Here is a 21,485-nt window from a genome sequence, read left to right as displayed (position 1 = left end):
TTGCCTGCATTGCACCTCCTGTCCAACACTGTATTCCATAAAAGCAACCTGCGTTCTATGCAGCCAAATCCAACCTGCCTTGAGGTGGGCTCTGGTGAAGACCATAGAGTAGCCTTAGACTATGCTGACCAGAGTGGTGATGGACTTGAGGTAGCTAATTTACCTGCACACTTCATCCAGACGGTCTCCAGCTGCCTTTGGGGAATTTATCGTATAGCAATTCCATAAACTTGCACTCTGGGGAATTTCTCAAGTAGTGATTTCTTGACATTTAGTCTCCCTTGGAAAGGGGAGGCCGTCTCAGTGCCAGGATAAATGGAGAGCAGAAGACAAGACACGACTCAAAAAGAAAGGATCCTTCTGTGTGACACCAGGTTTCATTAGAATTCAAGAGAATTACTATCCCCAGAAATGATCCCAACCTCTCATGGATCATATAGGAAAATATTGTTCAAATCCTAAATAATAACACGATGCAAACCGCACTCCCACTTACAGTATATATAATATGAAACTCTACATGCAGTGATATATTGTATCTTTTTATTTTATTCGTCACCATACACCATGTAAGAATTTCATATCCGTGTGCATCATAGGAAAGTCGCCATCACAGCGAACAATATTGTGTCCAGTCATATAGAGAGGGATACGGACACTATGGTGAAGAAAACTACAGGGGCGGCTTTGGATATGTTCTATGCATAGGGAAATTTATGTATCAATTTCTTTCGGTTACAATATCTCTCCCACAGCGTTACCTTAAAGAGGCTCTGTCACCAGATTAAAAATGCCCTGAACAACGTGATCTCGAGAGATCACGCTGTGACGTCACTTCCGCCCACAGGTCCTTCGCCTCTAGGGAGTTCTATATGCTTACCTGCACTGTGTGATGCTGCCTCCTCCGCTGCTGCTGCTGCAGATCCGACGACTGTAACTTCTCATACGCCTTGAGATAATCTATGTTCAGTCTTAAAACGCATGGATGAAGGATCTGTGGGCGGAAGTGACGTCACAGCGTGGTCTCGCGAGATCACGCTGTTCAGTGAAACCAGCTTGGGTGTAATGAAGAGAAGTGTATGATGCTGATTGGTCAACGTCATACACTTCTTTGTAATACGCCCACTTGGGCATTAAGAAACTAATTTGCATAATTGTAATAAAGGTCATAACTTTGCTGAAAAAAGATTGTTTCTCAAAATAAAAACCACTGCTGTTAACTACATTCCAGCGCCCATAAAATTATGTAGGAGATAGGGCATTTTTAATCTGGTGACAGAGCCTCTTTAAGGCCTCCTTCACACACAGAAAATTTCTGTCATTTTAAACTGCACCGAAACGCTTCTAAAAACATCAGCGTTATTAAAATGAAACAAGCGTTTTTTTTAAGGCGTTTTTAGTGGCGTGTTTATGTGGTGTCATTTTGTACGTGCTTTGTTTTATGGCATTTTTGAAGTCCTATATAGAATCTATTGAAAAAACGCCTGAAAAAAACGCTATACCCAGAGTGTGTGGAAAAAAATGCCACTGATCACAAAATTGCCTCAAAAACGACACAAACCAGAACGCAGTTGTGTGTAATGCATTTGATATTTTACTACAGACTTTAATGTAACATCTGCAGCACTTAATACAGCAAGAAAAAACACCACAGAAACTGCATTAAAAACACCACAACGAAAAGCACAAATACGCAGCAAAGCGCTGTGTGTGAATCCAGCCTAAAAAGGGTTGTCTGGGATTTGGGAAAGGAAAACCCCTGCTCCCCAAAACAAATTTAGGGTGAAGCAAGTAGCGATGACTGGGTAAGGTCTGCAGGAAATGTGCATGTGAGGGCAGGTTCACACCGCAGATCTTTAGGCTGAAAATACGAGGCTGAGATTAAAAGAAGACAGACTCTGAATCCGGACGTTTTTTACAGCTGATATTCCAATCATTTATTGAGCGTATTTTGAGGCATATTTTCAGAGAGTTTTTTAACCCCTTAATGACCGCCGATAAGCCTTTTCACGGTGGTCATTAATGGGCTTTATTCTACAGCGCCGCCATTCCACGTCGCTGCATTAGAATAAAGTAGACAGAGCAGGGAACTGTCAAAGCTCCCTGCTCTCAGCTGCCAGAGGTAGCTGAGGGCTGGGGGCGTCCCTGCTCGACCGGGTGAGATCGATATTAGTATCGATCTCACCCGTTTAACCCTTCAGATGCGGTGCTCAATAGCGTGCACCGCATCTGAGTGGTTTTGGAGAGAGGGAGGGAGCTCCAACTCATCCCACTGACACCCGGTGATAAAATCGCTGAGTGTCTGTGTCTCCGATGGCAGCCGGGGGCCTAATAAAGGCTGCCAGGTCTGCCTGTAATGAATGCCTGCTAGGTCATGCCAGAGGCATGTCCTAGCATATGCCTGTCCATTTTAAACGGACAGGCAATAATACACTGCAATACAAAAGTATTGCAGTGTATTATAATAGTGATCGGAGGATCACATAGTGAAGTCCCCTAGTGGGACTAGTATAAAAGTAAAAAAAAGTTGAATAAAGTTAATTTAAAAAAAAAATGAAAAACCCACTTTTTCCCCTTACAAACTGCTTTAGTATTAAAAAAACCACAATAAAGCAAAAAAGATGCACATATTTGGTATTGCCACGTCCGTAACTACCCCGACTATAAATATATTACATTATTTAACCCGCACAGTGAACGCCGTAAAAAATAAAATAAAACACTATGGAAGAATTGCTGTTTTCTGTTAATACTGACTTAAAAAAAAATGTGATAAAAAGTGATCAAAAAGTCGCATCTACTCCAAAATGGTACCAATAAAAACTACAAGTCGCACCGAAAAAAACAAGACCTTATACAGCTATGTTGACGCAAAAATAAAAAAGTTATAGATCTTCGAATGTGACAATGGAAAAATGTAAAAAATGGCTTGGCCATTAGGGCCCAGAATGCAAGCAGGGGGAAGGGGTTAAAGTGTCATGGGAAAAAAGAAAAATCAGCTTCTAAAATGCTTCCGAAAGGGACGTGTCCCTTCTTTTTTATAAAGCGTAGTTTTACGTGTTTAATAATTCAGCAGCAAAAAAATACACCTCATATGAGCTGCGCAGTGTATTTCCTATTAATATTAATGGGAAGCGGTTTACAGGCGCATTTCAAGTGTATTTTGGAGCATAACACGACCATTTTACGCTCTGACATACGCCTGAAGATGAGCCGTGTGAACACGTCCTTTATATGTAAGCTGGGAATACTCCTTTAAGACCCATTTACACCGATTTTGTATCCCTAATAATTCCCAATATCGGTGGCGGCATCTTCAATTAAAATGACCTCCTGTGACCGCACAATCACCATGACGTAACTGTACATCATGGTGGCCTTATGTAAGACAATCCATGGTGCACAGTTATGTCATGGGGGCTTAAGGGGTTAATGTTATGGCTGAACGGTGTATAATCATCAAGGGCTTAATAATAGGGGTTACAGAGGTAAAAGTCTCACCGGGGGCTGTTGCCTGAGGGGGCTTAAAAGAAGACACAAATATTATAAATGGCGCACAGTCTATAAAGATAGTCGCCTATTGGTCGGTGTCTGTAGCGTCTCCGGAATAAAGAGAAAACGTTATTTCAAAATGAGCTTGTAATGACGAGACGACCACTTTACAGACAGAAGTGACAGTTTTACACATAATTCCAATTTATATAAGTGACACTAATGATATAATTGTTCTGCAATATGTCCCCTTCTATGTACAGATGTGGAGATCTTTAACTTGACTTTTAATGCATTAAATACACAGCGGCAAGAAACTTTAATTTCACTTTTTCAATGGTTTTCAATGACTTAAAGAGGCTGTGTCACCGCATTCTACGTGGCCTGTCTTCTACATGTGATCGGCGCTGTCATGTAGGTCACAGCAGTGTTTTTTTATTTAGAAAAACGATCAATTTTGACCAAGTTATGACCTATTTAAGAAAGTTATTAGCATAAATCTAAATGCCCAACTGGGCATTTTTTTTTAGCTTTTGACCAAGTGGGCATGTATCTTCCATGCTTATAAAACAGCAGTCCCATATAACGCCTATATCCAGTGTATACACAGACAGTCTATCCAGGCAGGAGGAGATAACCGATGATGTAACCGATACTGCAGCCACTTATGATGTCACTGATGATGTCATAGACAATACTAGTCGCTAAGTTCTCTATGTGCAGCTGGATTCCACTCACTTTGCACTTGATATTTGATCAGTGTGTTTCCTACAGATCAGGATTTTTGGCCTTTTTCTCCAATTTTTGGGAATAACATCTGGACCAGGACTGTGATTGACTGTGATTGACAGGTAAGATGCAGCATTTTATTATTTATCAGCTATAATATCCGTGTTATTAATTATACATGTTACTGGATACATGAAATATCTATGCTCTAGAATTCTGATATAAGACCAGATTCACACTGGACATTACTGCAGCAATTTATAACCAGCATCTCGCCACAACTATCTGACTGTAGAAGGATTTTTTTGCCTGTAATTGACAGGGTTGTTTTTTGTGTTTTTTTTCAAGTTCCAGTAAAATGTTTGTATGAACACAAGTAAAAACTGAACATGTGGATTTTACATTCAGATTTCGAGGTTATTTAGTTCCCCATTAAAGTTACAATTTATTATTTCCTGAAAATTACAGCAGTCAGTAATGTGTGAATGGAAATGTGAATTCTCAAGTATTTTCTAGGACAGACATGCCAGGAGAGACGTCAGATCCTCTATAATTTTATATGTATGTTCTGTCCTTTGTATAAAATGTCTTATTTACCTTTTAAAGGGATTTTCCATAACTTTATTATTAATAGTAAATATCAGATCGGTGGAGATCTGACTCCTACTACCCCCATGTGATATCAGCTGAGTAAAGGGGCCGCACCACCCTGGTCAGCCACATGTCCTCTTCATTGTTTACCAGGAAAGCTCCATGCATTTGGTAGTGGCTGTGCTCGGTATTGCAGCTCAAAGAGAACCAACTCTGGAACGGGGCCCCCTAAACCCTGTTCTACCTTTTTGTGTTCCGGCTGATTTCCTACTATGAAGGGGGAAAGCCCCATATAACTGAATAGTAGTTACCCAAACAGCGTAGCTCGCATGCTATGCTGCTTCCGTAGCTGCCATTCACTACTATGGGAGTTAGAGAAACAGCGTAGTTCAGCGAGCTACGCTGTTTCCGTAACTCCCGACCATGTAATCTGTAAGTGGCCGGGAGTCAGTGTGAGCACAAAATGCTAGAACAGGGTTTAGGGGGCCCCATTCTAGAGATTGGTGTACAGGTGGGACCCGCATTTATCTGACGTTTATTACATATCCTGTGGTTACGTCAAATATGTCGCTCATGGGAAAACGCCTTTAACATACTGTACACATTTCTTACAGGATGGCGGTGACGGACACCTCTGATATATGTCATATGTTGGTCATCTGTCACCTATAGACGTCAATGTTAAATAGTGTATACGTGTAATGTATAAGTTTATAAGTGTAACCTCTGGTAACATGACAACTATTCTTGTATCTATCCTGTGATCAGAGGTTTTGTATCTTTTTCTTAGATCTTGTCTGAACAGATCCCTTGATTAGTCCCAGAACTGCTGCTGCCGGGACAGTCTCCTGAATACAGTGCTCAGGTATTGATCTCTCTTTCCTGTAATTTACCTTTCCTGCATATTACTCACACACGTCCCAAATTATCTGGTCAGAAAACAGACGGCACCTTTGTGTATGACTGAAGCCATTCCTCCATGTCACATAGGCAGATAGATCCCTGACACGTGGCGGCAGTCATAGTTATCATGAACACTCTTATTCTACTGACACCAAGAAGTTCACCAAACAGTCACATATTCTTACTCCTGGATATAGAGCCAGACATAGAAGACTGGGGTCCTCATAGCAAAGATCAAACTGGGCCCTCCATTATGGGGCCCAATGTAGCTACTGAGGAGAGCCGGGCGTGATGTTTGTTTAACTCTCCATTCCCTTCCCATGACCTTTGGGACAATTCTCCACCGCTTTGCTTGCTGCCAATGTAGTTCCTCTGGAGAGCGGAGTCCTGCACAGGTTGTCACCACCCAGCCGCAAAGAGGAGAGGACCAACTCCATTACCTGCTATATAGTGACACCAAATCCACTGCTGTCTAAATCTATAACTGTCAAATTGTATTTTCCATGAAGTGTAATCTTATATTATAATATTTTATTACAATTAACCTCCAATCCCAGGGATGATGGATTATCTCTTCTATGTATATAATACTGGTCATATGTTCTGGACTTGTCTGTTCTTATGACGAGTAAATAATTGCATTTCCCATAAAATTATAATGCTGGAGCATCTCCTCTTAGCACTCTGAATTTTTCCATTCCTCTATAATTCCGCCTGGGAATGTTTGAATATGGGGGATACAATATCTCTTGTCTATAGGATGTGTCCCTAAACATTATGAAACTGTCAGCACTCATTGTATTGTATCAGACCATGGCCATTGAGAAAAGAGAATAACGTCACCCAGTTGTCAATTTCTTCTTACATTTCCAGGAGTAATAATAAAGTAACAGCCCAATGAAGAGCTCTGTGATGGTCTCGGGTCCAGGTGTAGGAGGGCTGCTCCAAAAATGAGGAGAGCGCCCAACTAATGCCCAGCATATAAAGTAGGAGAGTCCAAGGTAAGTGCCGAATATTTCTTTATCTCTACACACGTTATATCACATATTTACTGGCTGGATGGTTTATAGCAATAATGGATATTTTCTCCAAGAGCCCAATTTCAGTTTTCTCACATTGTCCCTCAGAAAACAAGGTTGTTCTTCCTAATATTCCTCGCTTCAATGCTGGGGGTGGTAGATGGAAGAATAGAAAAAAATGTCCTACACAAAATGTAGTGACCGCTTATTACTGACAAGCTACAAACCTGTAATATATTAGGAACAGAGACCAAGAGCCTGGAAACCCGGTGTGGTCAACTATGGCATCCAGACTAAGCTGCCACCCAAACTTATATATTGTCAGGTAACCCGGTGCATGCCCAGAATATTCATTACATGTATCCACATTATATGTATCCAGAGACACCACAAAAGAGAGAAGAATCAGAAACTCCACAGTTCTCTATAGTTTCCCTTAAGTTTAGGCTTATATAGAGACATAACTATAAGCTCCGGGGCCTTGGTGCCAAATCTATACCAGGTCCTGCCAACTATCATATACCATATATAATCTGCACTCCCACAGACACAACAGGCTTTATGTAAGATGGGGTCCTGGGCAACAAGTAAAGTAGGCTCACCCACCCACCCCATCCCACAGGGTCATGTTTCTATACAGTTTTTTATATTTATCTGGTGGTCTAGTGCTGTGAAAGGGTTCAGTGTAAATTCACTGGTGGTTTAAGGCCTCATGCACACTTCCGACACCTTTTTCACGGCCGCTTTTGACGGGTCCGTGAACCCGTTTTAGCGGCCGTGTGGTTTCAGTGTGCACTCCCGTGTGCACTCCGTGTTTCCGTTTCCGTGCGCCGAGCATGGTACTGTCCAGGGTGACAGTACCATGCTCGGCGCGCGGAAATAATGTAATAAAAATAAATAAATTCATACTTACATTCCTCCTGTCCGGCCTCCAGTGATGACGTTCAATCCATGTCACCTCGGCAGCCAATCACAGGCTGCCGCGCCCTCGGCAGCCAATCACAGGCTGCCGCGGCCTCGGCAGCCAATCACAGGCTGCCGCGTCACAAAAGAAGGTCGGACTGCAGGAAGAAGAGGGACTCGTCACCAAGACAACGACCGGGTACGTATGAAAGGCTTTTTATTTTATTTTTAATCAGCAGCCTCTTTTCTCTATCAGTTATTGATAGAGACAAGTGGCTGCCGATTAGTGTAATATTTTTGTCATGTTTTTCTGCCCGCCCAGCGGTTGCTAGGCAACGGCTCCGTCACACACGGACGGCACACGGATGCCTTCCGTGTGCCTTCAGTTTTTTTGACGGCCCCATTGACTGGCATGGGCCTCACAGTCATGGAATCCCGGACCAAAGTAGGACATGCTCTACTTTGGAACGGAAAGGAGCAACGGACCGTCAAAAAAACTGAAGTGTGCATGGGGCCATTGAAATGAATGGGTTCAGGGTGCTATCAGTGACAAAAACGGATAGCATCCTGAAGAAAAAAACGGAAGTGTGCATGAGGCCTAAGGCAGTAAAGGGGAATTGTTTTTTCATTGTATGGTGGTCTAGGGCAGTCAAGGGGGTGACAAGTAAAATCAGGATTCCTCCAGGTGATGGCGGCATTGGGGATTTGTTCAGATTGTGACCCCCTTATGCCAGTCATGGACACCAGGGCCTGTACAACCTCTTCACCCCTATAGTTATGTTCCCTGGGTCTACGTTACATTACAAAATGTGTTCAATGTCTGACTCGCCCTGTGATAGATAATGACATGTGTGACAGTAAATATATTATTATACATTATAGATATGGGGTTATTTTATGTATATGCAGTAAACCCATTATGTATATTACAGACATATAAAACATGTGAATATGCGGCACCAGTGACAGCCGACATGCTAGAAGATCCACCGTATATATGTAAGTATTATAGAAAATAACAACCTATAGAAATGCTATAATGTGATGTCATCCAGAATGTTCCTATAGAGACACATGAGAGGCTGCGGGAACAAATTCCCCAATGTTGTCATTTGGCTGAACATATATTTGTTGATATGATGACCCATACTAAGCTCACATCACAATTTTAACTTTTCATTCCAGAAAACCTTGGGATCGGCTGCCTGCTGCCAGGGGGACTCTCTGAAGTAATATTTCATCTATATGAGGTATATCCATCTTTAGTTATTATATATAGGGATAGGGATTGTGTAGGTAATGGGTTTCTTTGTATAGTATGAAGATGGCCATATGACTGGCGGTGCCATGTAGTCTAGGGGGGACACGTAAGGGAACAATAGGGAACGGTTTTGGCCTGAAGATAGATTTAAGGTAATTGGTTGAGGGGACTAGGGGTACAGTAAAGTTAATTGGGGATTAGGGGTGGAGCAGTGTTGGGGGATATAAGGCACGGTCACCCTGCCAAGAGCACTTGCCACACATTATTGCCTACAAGAAATTCATTAGCCCAAACCCTTATATGCAATCTAATAGACAGTAGGACGCTACTAGTTACTTTCGGGGTGGCAGAGGGCACCCTGACCTGCTGGGCCCCAATGTAACTGCACAGTTCTCACATATAGTACGTCCGCCCCTGATTTATGTTAGAAAGTCATATGGGAGAAGCCCCCTGACCGGTTAAATACCTAGGCCAAATGGGCAAACATCTTGTAATAGCCACTGATTCCATGTCATGTAACTGCTGAGGACTTGTACTATATAATATTGTATATTGTAATGTCGTGGTGAAGGAAAGGTACAGGATTCAGGAGTCATCTCTACTACTTGGTGTCTCAGCGCTGGGCACTTGTGCCATGTATCCCAGACATGTACCCCAAACTTTGCTAGCAGTCATGGGAGACACTGCTTACCTTACTGTTATCATTACTACAAGTAATAAAAGCGGGCGGCCGGGAGCGGACCTATCCATGCCGCCTGTCACTCTGACGTCCGCAATGTTTATCTGCAGCATTGTAGGGGGGGGGGGGGTGGCAGGACTCCTAATAAAGTGTCTCTGTGTGAATAATTGTATGAACCCCTCAGAAACCCCATAATAGTTACTATTGTGATATAATAAGAATAAAGCTCATTATAATAACTCACTGATAAGAGACATATTGCAGAAAAAATGAGATAATATATAATACACCTAAAGCTATAAAATACACTGTTGGGGACTGGTCTCTGTTCTACATGAAAATGTTTCCATTGATTGGGATTTGTCCTAATACTTTGTCTTTCTTACTCCTAGTATTGATTCTGAATGGCCCCATTGAATTGCATAGGTCCGTGTGATGTCCGTTGTTTTAACACACGTAAGGCCTTATTCATACAAACGCGTTTAACGTCCATGATACGTCGCACGGACCTATGTTAGTCAATGGGGCCGTTCAGACAGTCCGTGATTTTCACGCAGCGTGTGTCCGCTGCGTAAAACTCACGACATGTCCTATACTTGGCCGTTTTTCGCGCAACACTCACCCATTGAAGTCAGTGGGTGCGTGAAAATCACGCGCAGCACATGGAAGCACTTCCGTGTGTCGCGCGTGACTCGCGCAACAGTAGATAAATAAGTGAAGGAAAAAATAAAAGCACATCCTTCATTTCTTTTTCTAAACATCAAAACCGCGTGTCATAAGGATGGCATATGCGTGGAAATCACGCAGCCACGCACCATTCACTGATGACACACGGAACTGCAAGATGCACACGTTCGTGTGAATAAGGCCTAACACGGATGTGGAATACGCTGGTGTGAATAAGAGCTAAGTTGTATTTTTATACACGTATTATGCTATGTGCTATGTGTGATTTTGGTTGCATACAGTAAAAGTTGCTTGTTGTGTGGAGTATTTTTTTTTTTCAAATACATGGATGATGGACAAAATATTGTAGGGCTTCTGTTTCAGTGTTTTGAGAGCGCACACTTTTGTGGCTGTAGATGTATGTGGTATATATATATATATATATATATAAGCTTTTATCACCTTGATCTATTCATTGTAAATGATATTTTCTCAAAATCGCTGATTGTATGTGAGTTTTAGGCACAAATGTGAATTTTAATGCATTTGTTTTTAAAAATAAATTCCTCTATCCTATATCTGAGGGTATGTTCACACGCACTAATTACGGACGTAATTCGGGCGTTTTTGCCCCGAATTACGTCCGAAAATAGCGCCTCGATAGCGCTGACAAACATCTGCCCATTGAAAGCAATGGGCAGACGTTTGTCTGTTCACACGAGGCGTAATTTACGCGCCGCTGTCAAATGACGGCGCGTAAATAGACGCCCGTGTCAAAGAAGTGACCTGTCACTTCTTTGACCGTATTTGGAGCCGTTATTCATTGACTTCAATGAATAGCAGCGCCAATTACGTCCGTAATGGACGTGGCACTCAAGCGCCTGCACATGCCGTTACGGCTGAAATTACGGGGATGTTTTCAGGCTGAAACATCCCCGTAATTTCAGCCGTTACAGACGCCCTCGTGTGAACATACCCTAAGGTGTGATAGTGAAGGTGAACACGGCCGACAGGACCACGTCAAGACAACTGCAATCGTCAGGTTGTCTGCTTCCAGGAAAATAGGAGCTTTGTGGACGCCTAATTTTTCTAGGTGTGTAATCCCTGCATTTTATAGATTGTTACTTTTTTTGTACATTTCCTGCTTAAAACCACATTTTTGGTGTTTTCAATTTGTAATTTTATGGAGATAAATAATATATGTACATGTAGACACAGGCACAAGTGGTATGTATGTATGTATGTATGATATATATGTATGAGGGGCATGAGGGGGCCCGTGTCGCCCACCGGCACTGGCCCCCACCATGGCCGGAGGCTCCCCTAGCAGCCGCTATGGCTGCTACAGCGGGACCCCACTGAAGACTACGGCAGAGTTAAACAAAAGACATGTATCCCCTCTCCACAGGATAGGGGATACATGTGTGATCGCTGGCATTGATAGGGAGAACGGGGAACTGAAAGTCCCCTGAAGTTCTCCATCAAAAACCTCGGACTTCCGGTGTCTGTGTCGGCAGCTCCGTAGAAATGAATGGAGTGCCGGTCGCGCTTGTGCGCATCCGTGACCAGCGCTCCTTTCATTTTTATTGAGCTGCGCAGACGCCGGAAGTCCGAGGTTAGTCATGGAGAACTTCGGGGGACTTTCGGTCCCCCGTTCTCCTTATCGCTGCCAGCGATCACACATGTATCCCCTGTCCTGTGGATAGGGGATGCATGTTATTTGTAGGACACACTGTAGGTCGCATTTTTTGGGGGGGCTGGGGATGCTGTATGGCGTTCCCTACAGGGGGGGCTGTATGCCGTTTCCTACAGGGGGGACTGTATGGCGTCCCCTGCAGGGGGGGACTGTATGGCGGCCCCTGCAGGGGGGGGCTGTATGGCGTTCCCTACAGGGGGGGCTGTATGGCGTTCCCTACAGGGGGAGCTGTATGGCGTTCCCTACAGGGGGGGCTGTATGGCGTTCCCTACAGGGGGGGCTGTATGGCGTTCCCTACAGGCGGGGGCTGTATGGCGTTCCCTACAGGGGGGGCTGTATGGAGTTCCCTACAGGGGGGCTGTATGGCGTTTCCTACAAGGGGGGCTGTATGGCGTTATCTACAGTGGGGGCTGTATGGCGTTCGCGCCATATAGCCCCCTCTGTAGATAACGCCATAAAGTCCCCCCTGTAGATAACGCCATACAGCCCCCTTTGTAGATAATGCCATACAGTCCCCCCTGTAGATAACGCCATACAGCCCCCTGTAGATAACGCTATACAGTTCCCCCTGTAGATAACGCCATACAGCCCCCCTGTGGATAACGCCATACAGCCCCCCCTGTAGATAACGCCATACAGCCCCCCTGTAGATAACGCCATACAGTCCCCCCTGTAGATAACGCCATACAGTACCCCCTGTAGATAACGCCATACAACCCCCTCTGTAGATAACGCCATACAGCCCCCTCTGTAGATATCTACAAAGGGGGCTGTATGGCGCTACCTACAGGGGTGTTGTATGGCATTATCTACAGGGGGGCTGTATGGCGTTATCTACAGGGGGGCTGTATGGCGTTATCTACAGGGGGGGCTGTAAAAAAGGCACTATCTACAAGGGGGGGGGTTGTGTGACACCCAGGGGAGGGGGGGCCACAGTCAAAAGTTTGCTATGGGGCCCAGTCTTTCCTAGTTATGCCCCTGTATGTATGTATGTATGTATGTATGTATGTATGTATGTATGATATATATATATATATATATATATATATATATATATATATATATATGTATGTATGATATATATATATATATATATAAATATATATATATATATATATATATGTGTGTGTGTGTGTGTGTGTATGTATGATATATATGTGTGTATGTATGAATGTATGTATGTACGATATATATATGTGTGTATGTATGTATGTATCTATTTATGATATATATATATATATATGTGTGTATGTATGATATATATGTGTATGTATGTATGAATGTATGTATGTACGATATATATATATGTGTGTATGTATGTATGTATGTATGTATGTGTGTGTGTATGTATGATATATATGTATGTATGTATATATGTATGTGTGTATGTATGTATGTGTGTATGTATGTATGTATGTATATATGTGTGTATGTATGTATGATATATGTATGTATGTATTATGTATGTATGTATGAACGCTGCACATATTGAACTTTTTTTTTTAGGATGCCTGGAGCATAAAATTTTCTGCTTTAGTTTACACTGTTGACATAAAGTATAAATTTGTATGCATTTTTTTTAATTAAAAATGACACTTTATACACACAAGGACCGTCATGCAATTTTATGTGGAGTGGCAAATGGACAATGTACCAGGAATCTACTTTCAGAAAATATATAAGTATGGGGGGTTTAGTATGATTTTTTTGTACTTAGTAATATAGGTTTTATTTGTACATGACAAAAGTAAGAGGCAAAATGCCTAAAAAACCCTGGTAGTGAAAGGGTTAAAAAGGTCCAACAGGAAAGACTGGCGCAACCAATCGGAGCTCAGCTTTCATTTCAAAGCTGCTCTGAAAAAAAGCTGCACTGTGATTGGTTGCTATGGGCAACAAGGACAGTTGATGTGTTTGACAGTCTGTCCGCCATCCATGCAGCGTGATGTATAATCTGTACACAAGACAGGTAACAGAAAGAAGTATCTATATGTAATGTATAGACATGCTTAGTAGATGACGGACATTACAATATTTACACTAAAGATGCAAATGTGACGATGACATTCTACTTTCTTACAAGCCGATTCTGCCTTCCTTGTAGCCGGATCCCTCTGGGTGGGGGGAAATATTGCGCATGCCATTAGGCTGTGTTCATATGACAGATTTTTCTTGTGGAAAAACCAGACGTGGAATTGGTCGAGAAACCGCGGTAGAAAACCACGGCCGACCCTCAGATTTCGGTCGTTGTTTTGTAGTAAAAACTGAGGTGTTTCTGGACACAGATTAGAACCATTTAATGGGGCTAATCTGTCTACGATTACCTGATGTGGAACATGCGACGGAAAACGCGTGACATGTCACTTTTTTTCAGCGAGGCGGTGTCCAATTTCACCCGCTTAACCCCTTAGTGACCAGCCTATTTTAGGCCCTAATGACCAAGCTATTTTATTCGTTTTTCTATAGTCGCATTCAAAGAGCTATAACGTTCTTATTTTTTCGTCTACATAGCTGTATGAGGACTTGTTTTTTGCGGGATTAGTTGTGCTTTTTAATGGCACCATTTTTGGGTACATATAATTTTTATATTAACTTTTATTAACCTTTTTGGGGGGGATTATAAAAAAAAACTGAAATTCCGCCATTGTTCTATGTGTTTTTAAATTGACGCCGTTCACTGTGCGATGTAATTAACATGTTACTTTTATTCTATGGGTCGGTACGATTACGGCGATACCACATATGTAGAGGTTTTTTTATGTTTTACGACTTTTGCACAATAAAAACACTTTTGAACTAAAATTATTTGCCTTTGCATCGTCGCTTTCCAAGAGCCGTAATTTTTTTATTTTTCCATCAATGTAGTGATTTTTTGGGCTTGTTTTCTGCGGGACGAGACGTAGTTTTGATTGGTACTGTTTTGGGGTACATGGGACTTATTGATTCATTTTTATTATGACTTTTTTGGGGGGCAATGGAAAAAAATTGCAATTTCGCCATGGTTTTTTGCGTTTTTTTTTTACAGTGTTCACTTTGCGGTTTAAATTACATATTAACTTTATTAATGGAGTCATTACGGTCGCGGCGATACCACATATGTGTACTTTTTTTTTTTTTTTACACTTTTACTAAATAAAACCACTTTTTATGGAAAAAAATGGTTTTATTTATTTTTTTACTGTACTTTATTAATAATCTTTATTTCACTTTGATGACTTATTTTATTAGTCCCACTAGGGGACTTTACTGTGCGATCTTCAGATCGCTGCTATAATGCTCTGGTATACTTCGTATACCAGAGCATTATTGCCTGTCAGTGTAAATCTGACAGGCAATCTGTTAGGACGTGCCTCCGGCGCGTCCAAACAGGAATATGTCCAGGGCAGACCTGGGGGCTTTTATCAGGCCCCCGGCTGCCATGACACCCCATCGGAGACCCGCGATTTCATTCGCGGGCCGCCAATGGGTGACAGAGGGAGCGCACTCCCTCTGTAAACAAAGTTAAATGCTGCGGTCGCTATTGACGGCGGCATTTAACGGGTTAAACGGCCGCGATCGAAGTAAACTTCGATCGCGGGCGTTGGAGCAGGAGCTCAGCTGTCATCAGACAGCAGAGCCCCGGCTCCTGCCTGCACGGGAGACCCGTGCAGGACTTAGACTAAGCTGACGTGAAAAGGCGTCAGCCTAGCCTAAAGCCCATTAGTGACTCACGTGAAAAGGCGTATTAGTGGTCACTAAGGGGTTAATATTCTGTCCTGTATAAATGGGTGGTTTCTTATAGACAATGGTGCACTTTTTTCAAGTGTTTTTCACGCCGATTCAGACACAGAAAATGCGTCTGAATCCTCGTGAAAATTCTGCCGTGTGAACAGGGCCTTAGTCCTGGCAAAGAGGAAAATCACATGGAGGCTTGGAGAAAATCAAGACTGAAATACGACAATGACATCTGAATATATAAAGTGAAATAATGTCCTTCTAGGGCGACACAGGATAATGATTGTGACAGCGGTGCCTTATATTGTACACGTCCACCTCACATAACCGCCGGCCTCTGCTTCAATGATTCCAGTAAGAGTAGGAGGTTCCCCCGGGGCAAGAATTACCACAGCGGAAAGATGTACAAGACTTGTGAATGTTGTTATTCCCATCCCATTAAACCTGGGTTCTCATGGCTAGGTGTTGTGGCTTTTTTTGTCATAAACTTCCAAATCGGGCAACACACAGACACACACACACACACACACACACACAGACACACACACACACACACACACACACACACACACACACACACACACACACACACACACACACACACACAGACACACACACACACACACACATACACACACACACAAACACACACATACATACACACAGACACACACACAGACACACAGACACACACACACATACACACAGACACACACACACAGGCACACAGACACACACACACACACACACACACACACACATACATACATGCATACACACACACACAAACAGACATACATACACACACACAAACAGACACACACACACACACACACACACACAGAGACAGACACGGATCTGTATTGCATTATGGGCCTACACTGTTCCTCTAATTTTACACATTCCGTAAGAAGAAAAGAAAATGTGTCATGCTCCACCACACGCCATAGGGAGGATATGGTGTCTCATTAAAACACCGCACGGCGACAGAGGGTGAAATACAGAATTGAAACTTGTCAGATATACAATACATGTTAGAGGCTTTAGTACTTGCTGTAAGAGGTGTAAATAGAAGTCTTCCCAGCTCATGATTCATCAAAACTCTACACAGGTTAGGCTCTGTCCACAACACCATTAGAGCCCGAAACCTCACTGACCCATTAGAAGTCAATGGGATCTTTTACACAACGGATCCATCATGATTGTCATAGCTCTGTCAATAAATCCTAGGATTTGTACCAGTCTAAATAAGAGCCAAGGCTTGATATGGAATCAATCATTTCAGTTTGTGAGGGTAAATAATCGTTTTCTAGGAGTCCTAAGCTGCATCCACTCCCCCACACCAGCCAAAATGGCTCCATTACCAATACCAGCAGAGTGCCCCATAAACAGTGCCAGTAGAGTGCCCCATAAACAGTGCCAGTAGAGTGCCCCATAAACAGTGCCAGTAGAGTGCCCCATAAACAGTGCCAGTAGAGTGCCCCATAAACAGTGGCAGTAGAGTGCCCCATAAACAGTGCCAGTAGAGTGCCCCATAAACAGTGCCAGTAGAGTGCCCCATAAACAGTGCCAGTAGAGTGCCCCATAAACAGTGCCAGTAGAGTGCCCCATAAACAGTGCCAGTAGAGTGCTTCCCTGCGTGCAGCCACAAGCAGGAGCTCAATGATACATGTTTACACAGCTACCATGCGGCCATAGAAATAAATATGCAGCAAGAGCCCCTGTTCTCAGCCGTCAGGAGACTTTCAGGAGACGTCCCTGCTCTGCCGGGAGATTTCTTGTAGACTACTGGACAATCCTGGAGAGTAGGCAAGAATGACGTCTATGTGTTTAGTCAGACACAAACCCAAAGCACATTATTAACCCCTTCCCATCGCTGTCATTATTTTTATTCACATTTTTTCCTCCCCACCTTCCAAAAGCCACGGAATTGCTGCAGAAATTTGCACTTGGACTAGCAGACAATCTGCTATGGAAAAACATTTCCTGCATTTACTGTAGAAAATATTCCGGATTTTGCTGCGTTTTTTTTCCAAGTCTGTGAGATGGTGACATTTCCTCTGAAAAACGCAGGAATTCAGTCCACTTTCCGCAGCAGGAATTTACATACAGTCGGTGAATTTCAGGACTGACATTTTATGCAGCGTGTGGATAACATTCGCTCATTCACACCCACTTTGCTGCTACTGTATTCTGCTGCGTATTATCCGTTCGCAATTCCGAATGGAAAATACGCAGCCATTTTCGTTACGTGTGGACAAGCCCTTACAAGGAGAAAATTCATTATTAAAAATAAAATTTGTTTTGTGTTGCCATATTCTGAGACATAACTTTTTGATTTTTCCGTCTATATGAGGGCTTATTTTCTGCAGGCCGAGCTGTAGTTTTAATTTGTACCATTTTGGGGTACATAAGACTTTTTGACCACTTTTTATTAAATTCTTTTGTGGGATACGAGGTGACTAAAAAAATAGGCGATTTTGGGCTTTCATTTTATATTGTAACAGTTTGGATTTTTACAGGTGTCGCGATTCCAGATATGTTAAAAAAAAAAAATCCACTGCTTTTGAGCGAAAATGTTTTTAGTTTTAATATTCTTTTGGTCTATGTAAAAAAAAAAAAATTAACAGGGAGATGTGCTGCCAACAACGGTAATATTTTCGGCTGCATAAACGTTACAATCAGCCGATAAACGGGCGTTATACCCAGAAAAGGAGTATACAGTTACTCACAAAAGATAAAGAATAAAATCAAAATATACAACCCATCAAACCAAACCAAACAACAATCCCCAGTAGAAGAGTAGAAGCCCTAACATTTAATATAAAAATGGAAGAATCCCCAAAATACTGCAAAGGGGGATATCACTGGCAATATTGTTCACAACCTGTGCAAAGCCATACTATAAGAAAGGCACAAATGATACCTTCTCATTCAGGCCCAAAGGAGCTTGGGTGCGTAACTTTATGATCCAACGACATTCAATTTGCTCATGACGTTTGGCTAGATTCCCTCCTCGGGAGCCCAAAGAAAGTTTAGCAATTTCAGGAACTTTTAAATCCTGACATCTGCCCTTGTGTTTCTCCCTAAAGTGCTTAGGTATTGGTTTAAATTTGATGAGTTTCTGAGGGTCCAATTTCACTGCTGCCCTGATATCCTTGGCATGTTCCTGGGTGCGTACCCTCAGATCTCGTGTGGTCATACCCACGTATATCAAACCACAAGTGCATGTAGCGCGATATATGACCCCCGTGGTACTGCAATTAATGACGTGCACAATTTTGTGTTCATCACATCCTGATGAATCACAAAATGTGTCTGTCCTAACAATCATGCTACAGATAGAGCAGTGGCCACATGGGAATGAGCCCCACTTAGGGCCCGATGACACACAGGGAGGTACATAATGGCTTCTTACTAACATGTCCTTTAGTGTTCTGCTTCTTTTAGCCACCATCAATGGTCGGTGTGGAAGAACACCCCTAAGATCGGGATCATTCTGCCATTGTGTGTTAGGGTATGTTCACACGGCGGGGGTCCGTAACGGCTGAAATTACGGGGATGTTTCAGCCTGAAAACATCCCCGTAATTTCAGCCGTTCCGGCATGTGCAGGCGCTTGAACGCCGCGTCCATTACGGCCGTAATTAGCGCTGCTATTCATTGGAGTCAATGAATAACGGCTCCAATTACGGCCAAAGAAGTGACAGGTCACTTCTTCTACGCGGGCGTCTATTTACGCGCCGTCATTTGACAGCGGCGCGTAAATATACGCCTCGTGTGAACAGACAAACGTCTGCCCATTGCTTTCAATGGGCAGATGTTTGTCAGCGCTATTGAGGCGCTATTTTCAGACGTAATTCGGGGCAAAAACGCCCGATTTACGTCCGTAAATAGGCCGTGTGAACATACCCTTAGAGTTGGTTACAAATCTGACCAGATTTCCTTTGATCTACGTACCTTTTGTCTCAACAGAATGTCCCGATTAGTACTCCTTGCTCTTTGGCATCCTTTTTCAGCATCTATATTTCTGTAGCCACGTTGTCTTAATCTCTGTTTCAGATTTGAGGTCTGTTCTTTAAAATTCTGATGAGAATTAAATCACTCATTTAGCCCTCAAGAATTGGCCTGTCGGGATGGAACGCACAATATGAGGAGTATAAAACGATGATGCGTGCAATAAAGAATTCTCCGCTGTTGCTTTCAGAAAGATGGTCGTGCTTAAATGACCGTTATACAAAACCAAGAAATTTATGTCAAGAAATTCCTACAATTTCTTAGGACTGGAAAACCCCTTTTGGCTAAAGGGTTTTCCCACTAAGAACATTTATCACCTATCCACTGGATAGGTGATAAATATATGATCGCTAAGGGCCCCACTACTGGGACCCCCACCGACCATGTACTAACTCCTTATGAAATTTTGTTCGAAAATTACCCAGGTTGCCCATAACACCTACAGACTCAGAACTATATTTGTCACATGACACCCTTGTCCAATATGTGATAAGGCTTCAGAAGCAGTTTTAGGCTTGGTTTACAATGTGCGTTTTTGTTGCGTTTTTAGCATTCTTTTTTTGTTTGGTTTGATGAACTTCCACGTTAGTTTATCTACCAAAACAAAAAAAATTCATGGCAAAAACGCACAGTGTAAACCCAGCCTGAGAGAGTTAAGACTCAGGTGCAGGAGGCTCAACATAAATGTACTAAGGAGACTTATTCCGTTAATCTGTGAAACTTTATAATGATCAATTAGTTTTACATTCTGGTTTATTTACAGTGCTTTGGAGAAGTCTCTTCAAGGTACTGCTGCTGACCATCCTTACTGCCGTGAGGTGTGAAAGAAGAGATACCTGGATCGATTCTTCCTATGTGAAGAAATCTGCACATATTATTTAGACCGACTCATCACCCGTGAGAGAAACCAATTATTACTGGAGACCTGCGAGCAGTTGTAACTTGATCCTCTGTTAGACGGAAAATTCCTTGACCTGGAGGAAAAGATAAGTGGGTCTGAGGATAATATACCGCACAGAAGACCCCCAGGTGAGAAGAAGGAGGTTGCTTCATGTAAGCCCACCTCACATGAAACAGCTGCAACAGGTACTGTTCTTTGCTCCCCTACAAGAGGTCAAGAATAATAGCATTAGATTCTACAGTATTTGATGACAGACAGTCTCCTGAAACTCTGCAATGGCCGACTTCTTCAATCCACTTGGACCTAAACCAGACAAAGGACTATGGAGTTTCATTGCTCGTAGCTCTATACATCATAGTCTATGTATTTCAGCTTTCTGATATCATTCTTTTCTTAAAGCAATCTGACAACAACACTCTTACCAAACAACATAGAATACTCCAACGTGACTTCAGTGAAATACAGGAGTGAATTGTATATTACTGCAAACTAAATCGGAAGTACTGATACCTACGATTATCGACTTTCTGCCATCATTCTTCCTTAACCCCTTCCCTCTTTGGCCGCTTTTGACCTTCCTGACAGAGTGTAAAGGATCTGCCAGGTACTACGTCTGTGTATACTCCCGAGATTAATCAGTCGACACCTGAAGCCAGACCTCTTAGACTGACACCGGCTCCCACCAACCAGGGTGGCAGGCTCAGGAGTGGGAGAGCCTATCGCGGCCTGGTCAGTCGGAGTTAGCTCCGCCCCCTGTTCATTTATACCTGCCGTGTTCTCTTCCTCAGTGCTTGTTATTCTTCTTGGATTCCAGGCCCCACTGCTGCCTTGCTCCAGCCTGCTTCTGCCGTGCTTCTGCCTTGCTTCAGTTCCGCTTATCCTGCTTCGCTTTGCCCCTGGCTTGCTTCCTGCTCCGTGC

The 21,485-nt window shown here is 42.8% G+C and overlaps 1 long non-coding RNA gene across 2 annotated transcripts in view; it reads left to right on the top strand.

Moving 5' to 3' along the window:
• Positions 1–21,069, top strand: part of LOC142699016 (uncharacterized) — a 124,088-nt gene extending 103,019 nt beyond the window's left edge. For both annotated transcript variants that reach the window (XR_012865918.1, XR_012865919.1), the window contains exons 3-8: positions 4,267–4,343; positions 5,603–5,677; positions 6,589–6,716; positions 8,570–8,636; positions 8,823–8,887; positions 20,429–21,069. This is a non-coding gene — a long non-coding RNA (uncharacterized LOC142699016). The remainder of the gene's footprint in view (positions 1–4,266; positions 4,344–5,602; positions 5,678–6,588; positions 6,717–8,569; positions 8,637–8,822; positions 8,888–20,428) is intronic.
• Positions 21,070–21,485: the final 416 nt, after the last annotated feature.

The sequence above is a fragment of the Rhinoderma darwinii genome, unplaced genomic scaffold, assembly GCF_050947455.1.
Source record: "Rhinoderma darwinii isolate aRhiDar2 unplaced genomic scaffold, aRhiDar2.hap1 Scaffold_108, whole genome shotgun sequence".
NCBI classification, from domain to species: domain Eukaryota; kingdom Metazoa; phylum Chordata; class Amphibia; order Anura; family Rhinodermatidae; genus Rhinoderma; species Rhinoderma darwinii.
The sequence above is the reverse complement of the archived record's forward strand: the minus strand, read 5'-3'. Positions and strand labels throughout refer to the sequence as shown.